Genomic DNA, 9,639 nt, shown 5'->3' with positions numbered 1-9,639 from the left:
CTTGCTCGTTTCCTGTGATTTCCCAAGGGGTTTTCCAGTCTCTCTTTTGCTGTTGCTGCATTTAACTCTTCTCGAAGGGAGAAGGAGCTATTGCCGGGCATTCGGGAGAGTCAGTTGGGGTTCTGTCCAGATCCTTAACGCTGCTCCGGAACTGTACTGTGGCTCGCAAAGGGTTAATTTGTGGGCGCTTTCTCTCCCCACCCCCCTTGTGCAGCAAGCAGGGATAGGTTATAAATAATTGATGAGAAGCTGGAAGGGAGAGATTTTATATAATTTTCTCCCGGAGGGGGGAGCAGGGAAGGTCTGAGGATGCCGGATTTCCCCCAAAACACTGGCTGGTGCAGAACGCCTTTCGCGCCGGTTGGCTGAGCTCAGCCAGGCGGGAGGTACAACGAATTCCCTTCCCCTTTGCTCAGGCTCGGGATCCCCTCTATTCCTGTGCCCCGCAGTCCCCCCCACGGGGTCTTCCCCGCCCCCCTGCCATGTCTCCCACTGACAGTGTCGCGTTCCTCGCCCGCCTGCCTGCGATCCCCCGGGGGATCGGCGCCGGCGGCTGGGACTCCTCGGTCTTTGGATGCTTGCTGCACTTGTGGCTTGCTGATGTGAAGTTTTAGTCAATTCTGTCTGTCGGGTGGGGGGGGGGAGGTTGAGCGGGATACGGGGGACGCCTCCGGGACCAGCCCCAGTCTCCACGAGCGTCTTGCCCCCGCCAGATCAGCTGATGCTTGTAAACCCAAACCACTACTCCCCCCCCCCCACTTGCTTTGAAGAAGCGGGGTCGATGAGACCATTTGACGCGCGCCACTGGGAGGGGAAGGGGCGGCTTTGCAGACAAAGCCATCGAGCGAGCAAGTAAGAGGGGTGGGTTCGTGGGGGGGGGCGGAGGCTGCATCCCGCCATCCGTTCCTCCCCTCGCACCGGGGAGGGGGGGAGCGGGAGGGCTACGGCACCAGGAGGGAGGGGTGTGAGCTGTACGCCGCGGGCGGGGGGGGGCGCACCAGCCTCGCCAGCCATTTGGCCACCCCACCCCCTTCTGCCAACTGGAGCCAGGTAGGAGCAGGCGGGAGAGAGCCGCCTTGCTGCCAGGGCAGCCCACCCCAGCCGGAGCCATCTGCCGAGGAGGAGAGCGGTGCTGCGGCAAGCGGGCGGGGGAGACCGAGGGGACCACAGTGAGCCGGGAGGGGACGGGGTGGGCGCGGGGAAGGAAGGGGTGCAGGACGCGGCGGCGGCAGCGCGTGGCGGGGACGGGTGCGGCCAGGGGGCAGTAGGGACTAGTGGGTGGACGGGGTTGGAGTGGGGGGGGGGGTCGTGATTGTGCGGGGAGCGCGCTGGGGAGGGGGGACACAAGCGACGGGGTGGGGCGGATATGGGTGTGCAGGTGCATGGGGGGGGCTCGGGCGGGGGATCTGGGAAGGGGGTCTTCCGTGGAGGGTGGGGTGATGCATGCAGGGCAGGGCAGGAGGAGGCATGGGCTTGCCGGGGAACCGGCTGGGCAGAGAGTTGCGCCCCCGGCGGGTGTGCCAAAGAGCCGGGGGAGCAGAAGCAGGTCGGCTGCGCAGAAGCCGGGGATGGGTGTGGAAGGCAGGAGGGAGCGCGGGGCAAGTTGAGATGGAGGGCGAGAGACTCCGGGGGCACTTGTGGGGCGGCCCCACTGGAAAAGGGCGGTGGAGGAGCACAAGAGAGGGGTCTGAGGCGGGCTGGCAGGGAGCGTGAACAGGCGAGGGGGCAGGCAGGGCAAAGAAGGGGAGTTGCCAGGGGCTTCAACGAGGGGGAGAGGGCAAGAGTGGGGTGCTGAGAAAGAGGGCAGGGCAATGGGCAAGGGCGGAGGCGCCGCTGTCCCTGCTCGGAGGTGGGCTTGGGCGGTCTTCATGGCAGCTGAAGGAAGGTGTGGGGCCGGAGGGAGGGCAGGGGCATGGGTGCCCAGGGAAGGGAGTGTGCCTGAAGAGGGGTGGCCGGATGCCAGTTGAGGCTCTCTTGGTGGTGGGGGCGGGTTGTATTAATAGGGAAGGGTGATGGAGAGGGAGGAGAGACCTCTGTGGCACATGGGGGTGGGAGTCAAAAGGAGGAGGGGATCGGTCAGTGGGCACGGGACCAGTGATGGGGGGCAGTCCTCAACAGCAGAGTTAGCCGGCCAGTTGCAATTTGAGACGGAAAGGGATGGAGCCGCCGTCTGTCTCCTACATTTGCCTCCCTTAGAGTGGAATGGTGTGTATGTGGGGCGCAGGGCACGTGCTCCCACGTTCTCGCCAAGATTCTGATGCCTTCCAGATATGCATCCCTCCATTTGTAGCTTATGTAAAACTCACTCGCTTTAAGAACACTTCTGCTATTCAAAAATTCGTCTCACCTTTTAAAAAAGCATCTGTCAAAAAGATGACCCGGCCCAATTCTCACACCTCCCAAGAAGCAACTGCTTGTCTTCCAACCAGAGCATCTTGCGGAGGTTAGATCAGTGAGGGACGGAGAATATGGAACGGCCACATGGCAAAGGACAGGGGAGTCTGAGGAGCTTTTCTTATGGGAGAAAACACTGCAACAATATAATGCCACTCGCGTAACATTTATAATGCAATCTGAACCGAAGTCGCTCCCTTCCAAGTCCATTGAAGTCAATAGGCTTTGAAGGGGTGTAACTCCACTTTGCACTTATGCTGGGATAATCACGCTTGCCAGGATTACGTCAGTGGTATATGAATTAATCAATTGGGGAAATCATCTTCCCCTCTACACACATGAGGAAGTTCTCATGTTGACTATCTCCCAGTCACACGAACACACAAAGCAGCTTTATACCAACTCATAGAATTGGAAGGGAACACCAGGGTCATCTATTCTAGACCAACCCCCTGTACAATCCAGGAAATTCACAATTACCTCCCCCCCACACCCTCAGGGACCCCTACTCCATGCCCAGAAGATGCCCTCCCACTCATGATCTGCCTACGGTCATAGAATCAGCATTGCTGACAGATGGCCATCGAGCCTCTGCTTAGAAACTTCCAGGGAAGGAGAGCTTACCACCTCCCGAGGAAGCCTGTTCCACTGCGGAACCACTCCGTTAGAAAATTCTTCCTAATGTCCAGACGGAAACTCTTTTGATTTAATTTCAATTCGTTGGTTCTGGTCTGACCTTCTGGGACAACAGAAAACAACTCAGCACCCTCCTCTATATGACAGCCCTTCAAGATGGTTATCAGATCCCCTCTCAGTCTTCTCCTCTCCAGGCTACACACCCAGCTCCTTCAACCTTTCCTCATAGGACTTGCTCTCCAGACCCCTCACGATCTTTGTTGCCCTTCTCTGGACACGTTCCAGCTTGTCTACATCCTTCTTAAATTGTGGTGCCCAAAACTGAACCATTGGCTTATCAAGGTTGGTTTCGCCACTGTGGCTGATAGCAGCCTTTAATGTCAACCACACCCAGGTCCTTTTTGTTTAACTGGAGATGCCAGGACTGAACCTGGGACCTTCTGGATGCAAAGCTGACGCTGTGCCACTCTGCCACAGCCTGCCCCTCCCTTAAGAGTCAATCTGATGGTGATCAGTGCCAATCCTTGGGGTGAGATGCTAGACCACTGGTTCCCAAAGTGGGCAGTACCACCCCCTGGGGGGCGGTGGGATTATCTGGGGGCACTAAGAGGCAAGAGGGCAGCAGGGGGGCAATAGAAGTACCCCCCTTCAACTGTGTTGTTCACTAATTTTCAATAGATCAAGCTATGGCACGATGCTGGCAAATTTGGTGGAAACTATCAGAATGTTTTTCCAGACTTTGAAGAGCTGGTACCACTTGATCAAGTTCATCAGTTTCGTTGAATAAATTTCAACTAAAAAGTTTTAATTTGATTTTGAATAGATGTGCAATTAATTGTTACTGTTTTGAACTTTTATTGTTATTATCTTGTTTAGTGAGTCATGCAAACCCTATTTTGAATAATGCTTTTTATAGGATAGGGTAGGGGGCGCTGGGGTTGAGTTTGTGGAACCAAGGAGGTGGTGGCCAGAAAAGTTTGGGAACCACTGTGCTGGACAGTAGCTGGTCAGGCATAACGAGGAGAGAGACCAAGGATTTATTGGTGGGGGCCAGCTTGCCATCTGGCAAACACTGTGTGTGCATGCAAGCTTGTGGGAAGGGAGGCTTATCAGAATCAGCACCAAGAAGGCAGGCTCTGCGGGGGAAGGAAGCCCCTTGCTGGGGTCACTATAAATCAGTTGCAACTTGACGACACGTGTATGTGTAAAGTGCCATCAAGTCGCAGCGGACTTATGGCAATCCAGTAGGGTTTTCAAGGTAAGAGACTAACAGAGGTGGTTCGCCATTACTTTCCTCTGCATAATGACCGTGCTATTCCTTGGTAGTCTCCCATCCAAGTACTAACAACAGCCGGCCCTGCTTAGCTTCTGAGATCTGACGAGATCAGGCTAGCCTGACACTTAAAAGATAAAGGTCCCCTGTGCAAGCACCGGGTCACATTCCGACATTTCCAAGGCAGACTTTGTTAACGGGGTGGTTTGCCAGTGCCTTCCCCAGTCATCTTCCCTTTACCCCCAGCAAGCCAGGTACTCATTTTACCGACTTCGGAAGGATGGAAGGCTGAGTCAACCTTGAGCCGGCTACCTGAGACCAACTTCCATCAGGATCGAACTCAGGTCGTGAGCAGAGCTTGGACTGCAGTACAGCAGCTTACCACTCTGCGCCATGGGGCTCCTTAGCCTGGAGCTTACATATTATTATATTATACTATATTATATTATATGCACACATAGTAAGTACAAAACTTACTCAAGACGAAGTTCATGAGGCATGTCAATCTTGTTTGCACACCAGCTGAAGAGTGGCATGTCTGGTGCACAATGAGGTGTGTTATTTGTTGTCGAGTTCACAAGCGTCTTTGGGCTGGCCGTGTCAGTTAGAGAGAGAATCCGTTGTGGGGGTCTGTGTGCCAGCGTCACATTCACGGCGCCAGTGCACAAATCACACAGTGGGTTAGTCAGAAAGCAGGAGCACAAGAGCTGAAACTGGTATATAACTTCAAACGCTGTAAACAAAACAGGCAGTCCCTGCCGCCCTTTCCACTTACAAAAACACACACACACACCACACACACATACACACAGCGAGTTGTATAAGACTGGTGCCTGGTAGGGAAGGACCCAGGCCCCCTCCTACTGCTTTGACAGATGGTTCTCTAACCGACCTGTGCCTACGCACAAGGCTGAAGGTGGTTCCCACCTCCCAGTCTCTTCTTTGCAAACCCAGCTACAAATACTGATATTTAAAAAGCTCTTCACCCCCATAATAAAAAGCTCTTCTCCCCAACGTAGTGTAGTGATTAAGAGCAGGGGTTTGGAGCGGTGGGCTCTGCTTTGGAGAACCGGGTTTGATCGCCCCCCACTCCTCCACATGAGGGGCAGAGGCTAACCTGGGGAACCCAGTTGGTTTCCCCACTCCTCCACATGAAGCCAGCTGGGTGACCTTGGGCTAGTCACAGCTCTCTTAGAGCTCTCTCAGCCCCACCCATCTCACAGGGTGTCTGTTGTGGGGAAGGGAAGGTGATCGTCAGCTGGTTTGATTCTCCCTTAAGTGGTAGAGAAAGTCGGCATATAAAAACCAACTCCTCTTCTTCTTCTTTGGACCACCCCCAGTCATACAGCCCCAGATTCTGGGACTCAAATCACAAAATCACACAAGGTTGGACGAGACCACAAGGGCCATCAAGTCCAACCCTCTGCCATGCAGGATCCCACAAAAAGACAGATGGCCATCTATCCTATAAAGGGGACTTTGGCTGCTCCCCGCCCTCAGTCCTGGTTTTGGTGCTAGTAGCTCCAAAGTAGAGTGCCCCCAGGAGCAGGAAGGTCAAGAAATGGAGTGCAGCGGTCAGTTCAGTTCAGTTGCCTTTGCAGGAGAACTCAAACTTCGCTCTCTAGTAGGGTCCAAAGGACAGCTGTGCTCCTGCAGTGTTCCCATTCGTTTCATTGGAGCATGTGCATGAGAACATCCCCAGTGCATTGTGCCTAAATTTAAGGGAACGATGCTCTGGAGATCTGTTAAGCACTCTTGGCTGCAATCCTATGCAAATTTGCCAGGGAATAAGTCCCACTGAAATCAGTGGAATTTGTTTCAGAGTGGTTTCCGTGGGGAAATGCGCCTGTTTAACACAGCAAATTTAGAGCATTTGCTGCCCTGTGGAAAGACCTGGATAGCTCCAGGATATCTCGATCTCAGTCGGATCTCAGAAGCTAAGCAGGGTTGGGCTCTGGTTAGTATTTGGATGGGAGACCTCCAAGGAATACCAGGGTCATGACACGGAGGCAAACAATGCCAAACCAACACCAAACATCTCTTGCCTTGAAAACCCTACAGGGTTGCCATAAGTCAGCTGTGACTTGATGGCACAAAACAAAAAATGGAAAGACTAGGTCTTAGTCTTCTACACAACAGTTGGCTTTTCCTTGTACACCCTGATCTGGACCAATTCGTTCCAGATAGAGGAGGGTGCGAAGTTGTTTTCTGTTGCCCCAGAAGGTCGGACCAGAACCAACGGGTTGAAATTAAATCAAAAGAGTTTCTGTCTAAACATTAGGAAGAACAGATAGAGCGGTTCCTCAGTGGAACAGACTTCCTCGGGAGGTGGTAAGTGCTCCTTCCCTGGAGGTTTTAAAGCAGAGGCTAGATGGCCATCAGCAATGAGAGAGAGGGCATCTTGGTCATCTCCTGGGCATGGAGTAGGGGTCACTGGGGGTGGTGGAGGAGGTAGTTGTGAATTTCCCGCATTGTGCAGGGGATTGGACTAGATGACCCTGGTGGTCCCTTCCAACTCTATGATTCTATAATTCTCTTGAAATAGGTACCACCTTCTCTCTCTCTCCCTCTGTTTCCTGGAAATTCAGCCCTCTCACCAGCCAACTCATATTTGTCATGCTGCTTCTGCAACATTTACAAACATTATTTTATCTGGGCCAAGAGTCTTGGCTCTCCAGCAGAAAGGCCAGCGCTGTCACCGGGGAGGTTAGGATCTACACTTGTCGTTTAAGAACTGTACTGGTGGGAATGGGTACAGGAGGCAACGCAAAGGATGGGTGGTCCCCAGCATGGATTGTTCCCAGAGAGCCCATGAAGCTGTTGAAATTAAATCAAAAGAGTTTCAGTCTAGACATTAGGAAGAATTTTCTAACAGAGTGGTTTCTCAGTGGAAGAGGCTTTCTCGGGAGGTGGTGAGCTCTCCTTCCCTGGAGGTTTTTAAGCAGAGGCTAGATGGCCATCTGTCAGCAATGCTGATTCTGTGACCATAGGCAGATCATGAGAGGGAGGCCATCTTGACCATCTTCTGGGTATGAAGTAGGGGGTCACTGGGTGTGTGTGGGGGAGGTAGTTTGGAATTTCCTGCATTGTGCAGGGGGCTGGACTAGATGACCCTGGTGGTCCCTTCCAACTCTATGATTCTGTGACCTGTACCAAATCAGACCACTGATCCATCTAAGCTGCCATGGTCTACTCTGACTGGCAGCAGCTCTCCAGGGTCTCAGGTCTTTTGTATCACCTGCTATGCGATCCTCTTAGCTGGAGAAGCCAGGGAATGAACCAGACACTTTCTTTCTGCATTCAGGGCAACTGCTCTAACCACTGAGCCATGGCCCATCCCCATGAAAAGACTGTACTAGAGAAAACACTGGTAGTCAGGGATTTAATTGAGTAGTAGTAACTAGACCAAGGGGGGGAAGGCAACATGATATAGCCCAATCTCGTCAGATCTCAGCAACTAAGCAGGGTCAGTACTTGGAAGGGAGACCACCAAGGAAGGCTCTGCAGAGGAAGGCAATGACAAACCACCAGTGTGTCTCACTTGCCTTGAAAGCCCCTTGCTGGGGTCACCATTAATCGGCTGCTTTACATACACGGCACTTTACACACACCCAGTAACCAGACCAAACAAAGTTAGACAGGTTGTTTTCTGTTGCCCCAGAAGGTCAGACCAGAACCAACGGGTTAAAATTAAATCAGAATAGTTTCCGTCTAGACGTTAGGAAGAATTTTCTTAACAGTTAGAGCGGTTCCTCAGTGGAACAGGCTTCCTCGAGAGGTGGTAAGCTCTCCTTCCCTGGAGGTTTTTAAGCAGAGGCTAGATGGCCATCTGTCAGCAATGCTGATTCTATGACCTTAGGCAGATCATAAGAGGGAGGGCACCTTGCCCATCTTCTGGGCACTGGTTGTGTGTGTGGGGGGGGGGGCGAGGTAGTTGTGAATTTCCTGCATTGTGGAGAGTTGGACTAGATGACCCTGGTAGTCCCTTCCAACTCTATGATTCAATGATAAAGCCACGGCTCACGTATTTTTAGGTGTTAGAATCATAGAGTTGAAAGGTCCATAGAGGCCATCTAGTCCAACCCCTTGCTCAATGCAGGATCAGCCTGGAGCATCCCTGGCAAGTGCTTGTCCAGGCTCTGCTTAAAGACTGCCAGTGAGGGGGAGCTCACCACCTCCCTAGGTAGCTGATTCCACTGTCGAACAACTCTTACTGTAAAAAACATTTTCCTAATATCCAGCCTTTCTGCCTGCAATTTAAACCCATTATATCCTCTGCTGCCAACAGGAACAGCTCCCTGCCCTCCTCTAAGTGACAGCCCTTCAAATACTTAGAGAGAGCAATAATGTCCAACTCTTCTTCTTCTTCTAGGTTGTGTGTGTGTAAAGTGCCATCAGGTTGCAGCTGACTTATGGAGACCCTGTAGGGTTTTCAAGGCAAGAGACATTCAGAGGTAGCTTGCCCTTGCCTGCCTCTGCGTAGTGAGCCTGCATTTCCTTGATGGTCTCCATCCAAGTATTAACCAGGGCTGCCCCTGCTTACCTTCCAAGACTTGTCGAGATCAAGCTAGCAGTTAGATGTCTAAAGACTGCCCGCGGGGGGGGGGGGGGGGGCGTCTACCTAAATTCTAGCTGACTGGGCGTTTTAGCTGTGGGTGGATGCTTAGAGGGAAGGCAAAGACATTTTGCACCTGCTCAGAGGCACACTGCTGCTTATGCCTTCATCTATAAGGAAAGTTTGAAGGAGCTGGGTATGTTCAGCCTGGAGAGGAGAAGACTGAGAGGGGATATTATAACCATCTTCAAGTACTTGAAGGGCTGTCATATAGAAGATGGTGCCGAGTTGTTTTCTGTTGCCCCAGAAGGTCGGACCAGAACCAACGGGTTGAAATTAAATCAAAAGAGTTTCTGTCTAGACATTAGGAAGAATTTTCTAACAGTTAGAGTGGTTCCTCAGTGGAACAGGCTTCCTCGGGAGGTGGTAAGTGCTCATTCCCTGGAGGTTTTTAAGCAGAGGCTAGATGGCCATTTGTCAGCAATGCTGATTCTATGCCCATAGGCAGAAGACGAGAGGGAGGGCATCTTGGCCATCTTCTGGGCATGGAGTAGGGGTCACTGGGAGTGTGGGGGGGCAGGTCATTATGAATTTCCTGCATTGTGCAGGGGGTTGGACTAGATGACCCTGGTGGTCCCAACTCTATGATTCTATTCCTGGACTGAGCCTTGGCATTCAAAACAGGTGGTATTCAAGCCCTCGTACCGGGCACAAGATGCTGGCAATTCTCCACGCGTCAACCACCCACACTCTTCTGTTCCGCTCTAGATAGCTGCCTGTC

Source organism: Euleptes europaea, chromosome 18, assembly GCF_029931775.1.
Source record: "Euleptes europaea isolate rEulEur1 chromosome 18, rEulEur1.hap1, whole genome shotgun sequence".
Lineage (NCBI taxonomy): Eukaryota > Metazoa > Chordata > Lepidosauria > Squamata > Sphaerodactylidae > Euleptes > Euleptes europaea.
The sequence above is the reverse complement of the archived record's forward strand: the minus strand, read 5'-3'. Positions refer to the sequence as shown.